The 13695-nt window shown below is 47.0% G+C and overlaps 1 protein-coding gene across 3 annotated transcripts in view; it reads right to left on the reverse strand.

Moving 5' to 3' along the window:
- Nucleotides 1–13695, reverse strand: part of Xylt1 (xylosyltransferase 1) — a 292416-nt gene that overhangs the window by 123029 nt on the left and 155692 nt on the right. The gene's annotated exons all lie outside the window — the stretch shown is intronic.

Here is a 13695-nt window from a genome sequence, read left to right on the forward strand (position 1 = left end):
TGGATACATTGCCTTTAGGATAAGCATAGCTATCTCGTCCATAACAAAAATTAGGCTTAAACCACAGTCAATCCCATAAGCAAGACAGCATGCTTTTTAAAAGTTATTAAATTTGGTTTAATTTAACTTAATTTTTAACTACAGTGCAGCCAGTGCCAAACAAGCCTGGCAATGAGTCTCAAGAAAGACACAAACCGGTGATCTTCTACTGCCCTTGTTGTGTTGGGTTCAAATTCATTTCCTTACACATCTCAGTCAAGTGCTCTGCCATGGAGCTACAGTCTCTGGCCCTTTTTTATTTTATTTATTTATTTTTTATTCTGAGACAGAGTCTCATCCGGTGGGCCAGGGTGGCTTTGAGTTTTCTCCGCAGCCAGTTCCTCTGGCTAATTGTTGATTTCAGGCACTGGCCAACACGGCTCACGATTAATTGAACCATCCCTTCAAAGGATGCAGCTACCATGGGACCATGGCCTCCCTCCACCTCAGATGCTACTCAGTTACCATGGGACATTTGTTAAAACATTCCAGTAAGACAGAAAGAGGATGTTTGCCTTCTGGAATGAACTGCTCATAGACACTTACTTGACAGCTTCTAGAAAAGTCTATGTGAGGCATAGTGACGGAGAATCAGGTACTTGCAGAGGGTACTTCCATCACCTAGATTCTGTGCTGTTTTCGATAGTAGCCACAATCACTACAACCACCTCACCATCCCCGTATATTCTACCTTTTAAAAATTTTATTTTATTGTTGTGGGACCAAAATTCCAAAAACATTGAAAAAATAATGAGACCTACCTCCCTATTCTTTTTTTAAAGATAGGATCACGCTATATAATGTAGTCCTGGCTGGCCTGGAACATGCTATGTATTGCTGTGTATGTATGTATTATATGTACATGTATGCCGTGCCCTTTGAGGCCGGAAGAGGCTGTCAGATGGCCTGGAGCTGGAGTCATAGGTAATTGTTGTTTGTAGCATGGGTCCTGAGATCCGACCTCTGGTTCTCTGCAAGAGCAGCCGCTCTCTCAGCGGCTGAGCCATTTCTCTGGGCTCTCAACTTTCATCTATGTTGCTACACATTACGACATCCTTAGCAAACTCAGAATACTATCACTACAGGTGTAAGACACATCTACTTTATATATGTGTCTGCCAGTATATTAAGAAATTGCCTCACTCACCCACCCCCAGTTCTTCATCTGAACCCCAAGAGGCAAACAAGCTTCATTTTTTCCTCTCCCTTCCCTGAATACTCACCCCCTCCAAAAAAAAGAAAAACAGTAAGAAAATAAAAAAACCTTGGTGGTTCATGCCTGTAATTCCAGCACTTGGGCAGGGAAAGGAAAATCACTTAAAATCCAGGTCTACCTGACCTACATAGTGAGTTCCAGACAAGCCTAGGCTACATTGTGAGACCCTGACTCGTGAATGACAAAACACCTCTCCCCTTGTCCCTACTGCCTCCAGCTAGCAAGGGAGCTGGCCTCTTTTACCAGCTGCAACATTTGAAACAGTGGTCCCAGCACCTCATCAGGGCAGCACAGAGGAGCTGACCCTGTTGGCGAGGGCACAGGTGACCTGGCTGGGGAATGTGAGCATGGGGGACCTGGTCCTGCCCCCTCAGCCCCTCATCTGACATATGGTCACATGGGTGGAGAAGAGGTGATGCCCCCCACCCATCAATGCCTGAGGCAGGTCGGAGAGCTGGCCCTGAGGTCAGAAGGGTGAGAGAGCTGCCCCTGCCCTCCACCAGTTACAGCACTCGGGAGAGCAGGCCCTGCACCTCCAGTGGGCAGCACAGTAGGGCCAACCCCATGGGTAAAGGTGTGGGTGAGCCAGCCTGGAGTTGTGAGCATGGGAGAGCTGTCCCTGGTACCCATCAGTCATGTGGTGGCATCGGTGGGGGAGAGATACACTCCTTACCTTGCCCATCAGTGCCTAAGGTAGATGGTAGAGCTGGCCCTGGGGTCGTAAGAGCAGGAGAGCTGCCCCTGGCCCTCATCCACTGCAGCACTCAGAAGAGTGGCCCCTGGGCCATGGTTGGGACACACAGTAGAGCTGAGCCTCAAGGTGTGGCTTTGGGAGCTCTGACCCCGAGGACATGAAGCCAGAAGAACTGGTCCAGCCCCTAGTTCAGTGCTGCCAGGGATGAACTCGCCAGGACAATGCAGGAGAGCTCACCCTGGAGGTGAGGACAAGGGAGTTGCAGGCTGACCAACCCTGCAACCACCCAGGTCCAGAACCAGGGTTAGGAGTTGACCCACCCCAACATTCACTGCATCCGTGATCTGCCGGAGCACGTGAAAGGACCAGTGCTGCAGACTCAAAGCTGCAGGACCTCCATGACACCGGGCAGCAGCAGGGTAATTAAGAGGAGTCCCAGTGAGGGCCCAGCATTGACAGTGTAGCAGAAACCAGAGGCCTCAAACCAAACAGACACTCTTTGCAATGAACATTTGCAAGTAAAGATATATGGATAGAAGGATTTGCTGCGTGACTCACTACGTCACACTACAGCTTCCATAATGAGACTGATTTTTTTCTTCTCTTTCTCTTTTCTTTTTTCTCTTAAATTTTATTTTTTTTTGGGGGAGGGGAGGTTGCAAGGGCAGAGGGTGGATAAGAAGGGACAGGGAAATGAACGGGATGGAGATGCATGGTGTAAAAGTCACAAAGATAAATGAAAGGAAAAAAATAAAAATTTAAAAAATTAATGGCAAAACAAGCACAAACACCTGAGTATGACAGCCCATGCCTGGAATCCCAGAACTCTGAAGGTAGGAGCAGGAGGATTGCTGCTGCCAATACCAGGTCAGCCTAGCCTAGAGATTGAGTCCCAGACCAGTTTAGACTGCTCAGTGTGAGACCCTGACACAAAACAACAAAATACAGACAAAAATCCTAGCACTGAGAATGGGAAGTGCACGCAAAGTCCCACTCCCAACCAATATGTATTTGCAATTGGTACCTGCTGGGAACAGGGAAACTGGTTTTCCCCAGTAGAGTGTCACTGGGAATATTAACCACACTCCAGAGAGGGACCTTTTCTAGCAGGTCTCAACCTGTGGGTCATGACCCCTGACAAACCTCCATCTTCAAAAATATTTTCATTAGGATTCATAATAATAGCAAAATTATACCAATGAAGTAGCACCAAAAGTAATTTTATGGTTGGGGGTCACCATAACATGAAGAACTGTCTTCAAGGGTCCCAATGTTAGGAAGGCTGAGAACCACTGTGAAGCCCAGGAGCGCTGATCCATGTAAACATACTTCATATTTTCTTCTCTGTATGTGTGTGTTCTTTTTGTTTTTGCTTATATATATATTTTAAATTACTGGTTTTCTTTCTTTTAGTTTAACTGTTTTTATTTTATTTTATGAGAGAGAGACACACACACACACACAATCATGAAGTTACATGGGTAGGAAAGTAGTAGAGATCTCGGAAAGATTGGAAGGGGATAAAATATGATAAAGATTTTTTAATAATAAAAAAGCTAAGCATGCCTGTAAATGGACCTTGCCTGTAATCTCAGCACTGAAGTGGCAAGAGGCAGGAGGATTGTCACGAGTTAGGCTAGCCAGAAGTCTGGCCAACACAAGTTGGTACACATAAGCCTGAATAACACGGAACTCAACACACACACTTGGGCAATCTCCAATCAGGTCCCTAGAAGATATTCATTGAGTGCAGGGCCCCAGATCAGGACCTTTCTACTAAAGCTCTACAGTTTGTCCCTAAAGCTAGGGGACACAGTGAGGCAGGAAGAAGAGAGCCAACCAAGGAGTAGAGACCGGACACACAGAGGCTAAACAAGGTAATAGCATGAATTGACTCAGACTCACTGTGCCTCAGCTTCCTCATCTGGAAACGGATGTGATGATTGTATTTACCTTGTGGGTATTTTGGTGATGGTGAATGTGCTAGAAACTTCTGGAAGATCCTTCCTACTCAGTCAAAGTAGGAGGAAGAATGAGCAACACACCCTAACTATGTAACAACTTCACTAATTAATTGTATGCCTGAGGGCTGGAGAGGTGGCTCAGCGGTTAAGAAATTGTAGAGGCACAGATTCCAATGCCCACAGAACAAGCCAGGCATTCTGCATACATCTATAACCCCAGCTCCTAGAAGGAGGAGACAGGAGTATCTCAGGACTTGCTAACTTCCTGCCTAGTCAAGAAAGAAGGAGCCCCGGGTTCAGAGTGAGACCCTGCCTCAAAGGAAATAGGCAGAGTGACAGAGGATACTCGACAGCCTCACCCAGCTTCTCTGTGAAAGTGTAAGTAGAGGTACCCTCAGCCACACCTTCACATACCCACACACCCACGCACATGTGCACGCACGAATGCACGTGAACACATACTTACAATGAATAAGTCTTCAAAAAAAAATTTTGTCTTAATTTGCTTTTTCCTATCTGTCTCCCCTGGTGGACGCATACATTATGACTTCTATACTTTGAAAGACCATGTCCCTTTTATTCTTAGCCAATTCAACACTATCACCTTGGATTATTTATGCAAATGCAACCCTTTGACTTGTTTTTATTTGAATGTACTTATTATGATTGTTCATTCAAACATTTGCGTGCATCTCAGAACTCCAATTAGAAGCTCCTGCTTCGCCTTCTCTCAAAGCTGTTGCTAGAATTCATTTTTATTCCAGAAGAATAATTAAGACTAATGTCCTCCACCCCCATTCAACCTTGTGCTTGTTTAAAGCCAATTTTGATCAGGGAGAAAGATGCTAAACACAACACAGCTCTCAGAGGCAGGTTATATGATCCTGATCCTGGCTGCCCCTACGCACGCACGCACACACACACACACACACACACACACACACACACAGAGCTGGGGTGGTGGTGGTGTCTTTTCTTACCTTTCTCTTGATCTCTTAACGATCAGACTTTAGGCCAGTCTCTGTTTCTCAGAGGTGAGGATGGTAGCTGTGACCTCTTTTTTTTTTTTTTTTTTTTTTTTTAAAAAAAAAACGCATTTAGAGATTATAGCCTTTGCTTTTGTTGCTTGTGCTGAATGAACACAGGGTAGGGTAGGGAGGGGAGCAGCTGTGTCTTGCTTTAGTGACTGTATAATTTTCTCATCTGCAATATGATGGGTCCCACATGGGTTTTAGTAAACATTGTCAGAGTTTGTTGTTAATCAATATGATTGACTAGTAAAGTTTTTTTTTTTCCAGCTCATTGAACAGCAATCTGATAAAGTTTAAGAGACCAGGGATAGATGCTCTGAAGAATACTGGTGCCATCCCAAACACAGCCCAGATCACTGCCTCTAACAGGTGTTAGTGTCAGAGGTCGTGGGTCAGGCAAAAGGGTTCCTTTCTGCTTCCATCTTCGGCTCTTCAAGCAGACACAGACAACCACATCTCTCTGTATGAACTGAAAAACTGTCCTCTGACATCCACACCCAGACGATGGCAGGCACACTGTTACACATACATAGCACAAATCCATGGTCACATTAGTATACCCATACACAAAAGTAACTAGATGATGCCATACTGCTAAGCTAATGTGGTTCTTACAGCATATGCTGGGGTCCCCGGAGGCCCCTGAGATCTGTGCAGGGGTGGATCATCAAGAACAAACTGTCCCCATCATTATATGGAGATGGTATTTCCTTCTAGCTCATTCTTTCACAAGGGTACAGAGGACTTTTCCAGGAACTTTGTGACAAATGACATCAAGCTATGAAGGAGTCAGAAGCAGGTGTGACCCCCAGCTGCCTTCTGCCTGTGGTTTTCTGAGATCTATGTAACCGATTCTTACGTAGTCCAAGCTGGCCTGGAACTCACAATCCCCCTGCTTCAGCTCCCAAGGACTGGCATGGCAGGCCTGAGCTACCACATCTGAAACAGATGCCCTCTTTCTAGTCCATTACTTTATTGAGTTCCACTAAGGACCAGAAGGCTCTGTCCTTCTTGTCCACTCCCTGGGGTGTGAAGCTGCATCTTTCCACTGAGAGTTCATTTCTATGGAGGAGTAATGGGCTTGGGTGGTGTTCAATCAGCAAGCATTTTTGGGAATGGCTGAGTTTAACCATCATCTGTCATCAATAAGTGACAGGTGTGAGCCAAAGCGATCTGGAGATCCTCAGGAGTGTGGGAAGGCTTGAGGGGGTCCTGAGGGCTGCTGTGAGCTAGCTGACATTTTACAGAGGTGGAGCCCTAAATGTCTGTTTCTGGATTAAATAAAAATGCGTAGACTCCTCACCTCTACTCTCCTTCCCTCTCCTTCCCCCCCTTCCCTCCCCATCAGATTGAGCCTAGAACTTCACACATGGTGGGCAAGTGCTCTACCAATGACAGAAACCCAGCACGTGTGCATATGAGTATGTAACACACACACAAACACACATACTCACACCCACCTTTTGAGACATGATCTTGTTAAACTGCCCAGGCTAGCTTTGAACTTTCTGTCCTCCTGCCTCAGCCTCTTGAGTTGCTAGGATGCTGAGGATTTCCTCACGTTCTAGGGTTCTCTGTGTGCCTGGCCTTTGGACTGACACTCTTTTTTTTTTTTTTTTTTTGTCCTCTCAGGAATACACACAGAGGAGATGCAGCCATGTCTAGTACAAAGGAGATGCTACTGAAGATGTCTGTTGAAGAGGTACCAGGGATTTGGACCACAAAAGTCCCAAATTGCATTCAGGAGGCTGGCCTGAGGCCGACATGCCCCTCCATCCTTGACTAGACCCTGGTCCTGAGCCTTCTCTTCACCAAGGCCTCAACTCTGGTTTCCAGAGACTAACAGACTGGAATGTTCCGCCTTCTTAGAGATGCCTCTCTGTGATGGGTTCCATTCCCTTCAAGTACCTGACTTAAAACTCTCATGGCTTACTGGGCCAGTGGTACAAGTCTGTGATTCTTGGAAAACTGATAGGAGGATTATAGGTTTTGCCTGGGTTTAGAATGAGTTCAAAGCCAGCCCAGACAACTTACTGAGGTTCTGTTCTAAAATTTAAATAAAAAAATTGTGAAAAGGGCTGGAAACATAGCTTAGTGGAAGAGAGTCTGCCTAGCAGGTACAAGGCACTGAGTTAAATTTCTGGTACCATAGAAAGGAAGTGAGGGAGGGAGGAGGGGATGAAGGAGGGAGGGAAAATAATAAGCTGCCGATGCTAGCTTTACCCATCTGAAAAAAAATTGGCTGTTGATTTTAGATAGCAAGTAAAGGCCAGCCCTGTCCCCAGCTGGGAGGACAGGGGCTTAGCTTCCAAGAGAACCAACTAGCAAACCAAGCTGAGTACCAGTTATGGGCCACTGCTGTTCCATTTCCCTGGTTTTGAAACTTTTTGGTTTCCTGCCAGTCCTGAGCCTTGCTAATCTGCTTCTGACTGTCTTGCTCTCCTTCCAAAAGGCCTAGCCACCTCTGGACATATCCGTTGAGCTTGTCTCGGTTCCCTAGTGTGACAGTCATCTCTGATAAACTCTGTGATGGCCAGCATCTGGCTCTGCCTGAACTCCAGCCCTGGAGAGCTGCTCCTTGGGGTTGAAAGCCACAGCACCCAGATGATGCTGGCTCAGAGTCTTTGCATGATCCCTCTTTCCAAGCCCAGCATGGCGCAGAGAACATCTAGCCCCAAATTTTCTAGCTCTTTCTCTGTCACAGACACAACAACAATGCACACACACTCACAAAGGAAAGCAGAGACAGCACTGAGGGGGAAATCCAAGGGAAGCCAGAGTTCTGGGAAGATGTAACACAAGCTGTTCCTTGCTCCTCTGGGAGCCCTTCATCCCTGCCCTTCCAATATCCCCTCCCTCCTACCTTTTTATCTTTCTTTCCATTCCTTTCCTTAGAGTCTTATTATCTGCCTCCAACTCACAGTCTTGCCTCACCTCCACAGCGCTGGGATGACAGGTATACACCAACATGCCTAGATCCTGGAGCACTTTGTTTAAAAGCTTATATACAGGAGGCTTGGGGAGATGGCTCAGCAGGTAAAATGCTTTCCAAGCAATCAGGATGAGGACCTGGCTCTGATCCTCAGTACCTACTGAAAAAGTCAGGTGTGGTGGCCCCTTCTGTAATCCCTGTTGGGGAGGCAGACACAGGCAGCTCACAGTCTAGCCTGTCAATGAGCTTCAGGTTCACTGAGAAACCATGCCGCAAAATTAAAGCAGGGAAAAAGACATTGGTCATGGACTTTGGCATTCTACACAATCACACACCCACATGTCAAATATGTAACTTGGGCTCCAGGTTGATTAAATCATGTTGCAGTAGGGCTCTTCTGAAATCAATAAATTGATAATTTCCGTTATCACAAAAGTCACTATGTAGGGGCTGGAGAGATGGCTCAGTGGTTAAGAGCATTGCCTGTTCTTCCAAAGGTTCTGAGTTCAATTCCCAGCAACCACATGGTGGCTCACAACCACCTGTAATGAGGTCTGGTGCCCTCTTCTGGCCTGCAGACATACACACAGACAGAATATTGTATACATAATAAATAAATTAATAGTCACTATGTGTGATGATGGTCATGTCAGACTCTGTGACAAGGACCTAGGCTGTGATCCGTACTCACGTCACCAAATGTTCACAGTAAAACTAATAAACAAATACATAAATAAATGAAAAAATAAAAAAGATAGGTCAGGGGTCAGCAGAAGGGGGTACCTTACCCCCTGCGGGGTGCGGGGGAGGGGGGATGCTGGAGAGCAACCACAGTAGTCTACACTGAAACTGCCTTTCCTGAGTTTCAAACCAGTCACAGAGGTTCAAACAGGGGAAGAGAGCTGGGAGGATGAGGGTGACTGGAGAAAGTGTTCATACTGAAAGACTTTCTAGAGGAGAGAGAAGGGGAAACAATGGGGTCACAGAGGGGTGAGGAATCTCGCCCTGCACCACACGGCATGGCCACAAGTTCTGCGTCCTGTAGCCATGGCTGCTCGAGAGGAGCAGCGCTGGAGTGCCTGGTGTTTCCAGCGTGGACTCCATTTCTGCTGACGCTCCTGAAGATGGCAACCTAGTATGTGCCAACCCTTGGCATAGAGAGTCATCAACTCATGTCAACAAGACCACCTGCCTGGTGGCCTCAGATCCGGTTTCCTTCTGTCTCCGTTTCCTTTTCCTTCCCTGGCCCCTAGTCAGATTTAATTCTCAACATGCTGTTTATCCCCAGCGACAGACATCTTTCCCTGGGTACCGCCCTCATCTTCTCTTTCTTCAACACCCTACACGCCTGCTCAGTCCCAGTCCTCACCCTTCTCCACAAACTCCTGCCCAGATCCCCTCGGGACAGGCACTTAAGGAGACAAATGGGTCTCCAGCAGATGAAAGACATCCCTATCCACAACTCATCCTCTGCCTCCTGAGACTCCTCCCCCTCCCCTTGCCACAGTGGGTGATAAATGGCAAGCTGGTGAGCTCATTACCACAGTCTCTGAGGAAATACTCATGAGGCCTGCGGCATCAATGAGGGAAAACACCTGTAAATAAAGAAATATGGAAGCATGCACGCACACACACACATACACACTCAGACATATATTTATGCAAACATATACAGAAGCATGCATACACACATATACATGCACTATATATGAACACACAGACATTCATGCATGCAACACACATTCACACTCAGACATACATATATATTAACACACATACAGAAGCATGCACTCACGTATACATGCACTATATATGAATACACAGACATGCATACATGCACACACATATATACACACTCAGACATACATATATACGAACACATATACAAAAGCACAGACATAAATACATACACATACATGCATATTACATACAATCATATACGCACATACACACTATACACACATATACATAGGTATTTACATAAGCATAAACAGGTGTGAGCCTGCGAGTACGCGCGCGCGCGCACACATACACACACACACTACAAATTCAATGATGTTACTTCATCTGAAAGTGCAGGCCATTTGGATTAGGGAAAGGAAAAACGAAAAAGAAAGAAAGGTCTTCATATTGCCAGCCATGTAATTTCAGACCAAAGCCTTCCAGCAGCTGCCAATAAATTATTTTTACTATGTGGAGGTACAAATGAATACGCCACCCTCATCCTCTAAATCTCCTTTATGAGTCTCTGCTTGCCTTGGCCCACCGACCGGAGTCAGGGGTTTCCAAACATGTTTTCATTGGCTAGATTCCCATGGAGGGCTACGGTCTCCCAGGCTGCTCTGTGCACAATGTAGGCGCCCCACTGACACTTCCTGTTTGCACCTGGGTTTGGGATGGCAGAGGACAAGTCTGTGTCCACAGTGACAGCCACACTCAAATCCAAGCTTTTGGAAAGGTTCTACCCAGAGTGAGGGGTATGACAATGGGACCAGGTGCTGAGAATGAAGGGGATGTGATCGTGGGACTAGGTGTGTCCCTCCTGATAGAACAGATCACCAGGCCCTCCCATTGTCTACTGAGTTTCAGGGTGGAGTTTTGAACTTCTCCATAGACCATTCTGTGTGTCACTGCTCCCAAAGAGAATACAGGTCACTCCCTGAAGAGGCAATGTAGTGGACTGTCTGTTTCTTAAGCGGCCTCAATCAGAAAGAGCTATGCAAAACTACAGAGAAAGTGACACATTTGAGGACCATTGGGCACCAACCAACAAAGCGATTCTAGAGCACATTCCATCTCTTCTCTGCTGAACTGAAATCCATCTTTTACACTCCCAGCTGTGTGATGCTAGGATAATTCATTAACTTCTCTGGGCCAGGCTTTCTTCCTATGGACGATAGGTATACATACAGTTAAATCCAAAGGCTGACGAGATCCGGTAATGTTATCGGAGTGATAGCAAACACCAGGAAATCAACAGAGGTGGCTGTCAAACACTGTTCCACAGTGACCTCTCCTGAGTTCCCTCACAGGTACTTCCTGGGTGTCAACCATGAGCCAGCTGGCGCCTCAGGCACTGGGGTGTGTGTGGGGAGTAAATAGGCTGTCACCTGCTCCTGGGGCATTTTATCCCGGTGGGCGGGGCTGGACAACCAAGCCTCTGGGGTTCTGTAGGCACTGTCTTCTTTATCTGCTTGGAAAGCTTGGGAGTCAAGGCCCACTGCAGCTCCCTCAACATCAAGGACTGTTGTCCGTTGCCCTAGGGTTGGGGCAGAGGCTGGCTGCTTGGCTGTCAGGTGGAAAGATAAGCTATTCCTGCCTCCTCCTGCCTGTCCTGTCCCACAGACTATTCCCAGAGGTGTGTGCCTTGCAGGATGGGAGGATGGTTCATAGTTGGGAAACTTTGTTGTTCAAAGGGCTTTGCCTGTGTGTGTGTGTGTGTGTGATGTAGGTGTACTCATCTATGTGTGCACATGAGGAGGCCAGACATTGATATTGGGGAATTTCCCCCATTACTCTACTTTCTGAGTCAGTCTCTTGATGCCTGCCTCCATTCCCCACTGCTGGGCTGCCAGTATACATCACCACATCTGGATTTTATGTGGGTGCTGGGGATCTGAACACAGACCCTATGCTTGAGTGGTATGCACTTTATCCTAGGAGACATCTCCAGTGGGTCACCTTTTTTTCTGGGACCAGCTGTGCTCTGAAGCTTGAAGTCTGACTGGAGTCAGACAGTAGCTGCCCCTTGTAAAGCCTCACAGGACTTGTGAAATACCCATTAGAGGTGGCTCTGGCATCATGATGGGTCACAGTTGTTCAGGCCACTGGGTGGTGCTTCCTGTGAGCCCGAGGAGCAGGCTGCCATCGGTCTGCTTCCTTCAATGTTTTATTGCAGTTGTAGTCTGTCTTTTTCTCCTCTTAACGTCTGCTCTTCTCACTTACTTGGCTAGGCTTCTGGCCAAGGAGCTCCAGGGACGTTCCTCTCTCAGCATCCCCAACAGAGATTATGTGTGTGCATGTGTGCATGCGTGCATGCGTGTGCATGTGTGTGTGTACTGGGGATCTGAACAAGCACTCTTCTCTCTGGGACTCTCCCTTGGCACTCTCTTAATCATTCTGCCCTTGGAGCATGACCTAGAGATAACTCACAGCATCTAGTCCCCCGGCTCTCAATTGTACCTCCCCACTAGCCTCATTGGGAGCTTACAAACCAATTGAGTAGGTCTGTGATGCAGTCTGGGAGCTGAGATATGACGAAACTTCTGGGTGACTTGAATGGATAGCAAAGTGCGTATACACCCATCTACTCTACCCCAATGCTCCCTCAGCTTGGGGATGGCTGTAAATCAGGTTCCAGGGCGCAGACACCAGTACAGAAGGGGTCCAGTCAGAGCTGTCCTGCTGGATAGATGCAGCTGGCAGACAGGGAGGCGTAGGGAACATCGCACCTGCCTACACCCCAGGCTGTGGATCTGCTTAGCAATACAGTGCTCCAGACCTGTTTCCCATCTACAGACTGAACATGGTGGCCTAGCATGGTACTGTTCCCTATTGTATTTCCTATTTTTTTTTTTTTTTGCTCACTTTCCCCCTGGATGAAGCAAGGTTATTAATAGTCTACTCTATTCTGGGTCTTAAATGTCCCCCAAGACCCATAGGTTGAAGATTTGGTCCCATCCCAAGGAACTATAGGGAGGGGTGGAACCTTTTAGGATGAGGAGTCTTGTGGAAAGAAGTCATTAGGGGTGTGTTCTTGATGGGGATGCTGGGACCCTGAATTCTTACTCTGTCTCTGCATCCTGACTGCCTGGAGGTGGGCAGGCCTCCTCTGCCCCACACTCTTACTGAGACATTGTGTGCTCATCATACTCAAGCAACGGTAATCTGATACTCGTGAAATAATGAGACAAGATAAACCTTGTAGGCCAGTCCAACCCTTTCGCTGTCACCTAACACTGTCATCTACAAAGCACGCCCTCCAGAACCACAAATTAGGTTTCAAGAAAAAGTCAGTCACTCATACACACACACACACACACCACCACCACCACCACCAATAACAACAATAACAACAAAAATAACAACAATAATAATAAACCCTCAGCATTTTCATCCATTCGCAACTTTGAATCTGGCTGCGCTGGTATCAGGAGGGTTATGGGTGGCACACATCATGAAAAGGTGATGATGATCTCAGATATTTTGACACAACAGTGGAAAACTGAAAACTTGTTAACAGAGTCCCCTCTAGAGGCTGCCTGAACTGACTGTGTTAGATGTCAGAGCCAGCCCCACCCTTCTCATGAGAAAACACATGAGAAATTAGTCTCTATGCTGTTTGATTCCGCTGCTCTCTGACTTACACCTGTGTGCGGTGCACCCCCTCTACACGCGCACAAATAAGTAAGTGTAATAGCAATTTGGATTTTAAAAGGCGCGGGAGCCACCCGCTGTCCTTCTCGCTCCTGCCTTCACCCTGTCATTCCATTTCCAGGGGCCGGGGGATGACAGCTGTGTTATGCTAACTGCTTTTAAGATGCAGCTGCGCTGGAGAGCAAGGGACAGGGGAACGACAGGGAAAACATCCTTAGAAATGATTTCTGACAGGCGACCAGATACACTAAAATAACGTTTAGCTTGTCTTGCTAGCTGGAGGCAAAACTTGACTCAGGTGGGACCAGAGTCTGCAGGCTAAACACAGACAAGGCAGGCTTGCCCTGCACTGGCCCAGTTCTCTGAAGGACACGGGAATGGAATCTCTCAGATTCCACCATTAAATGGTATACTGGCACCTCCGCTCAGAGTCCTGCCAGGAG

This window comes from Chionomys nivalis, chromosome 8, assembly GCF_950005125.1.
Source record: "Chionomys nivalis chromosome 8, mChiNiv1.1, whole genome shotgun sequence".
Classification (NCBI taxonomy): Eukaryota; Metazoa; Chordata; class Mammalia; order Rodentia; family Cricetidae; genus Chionomys; species Chionomys nivalis.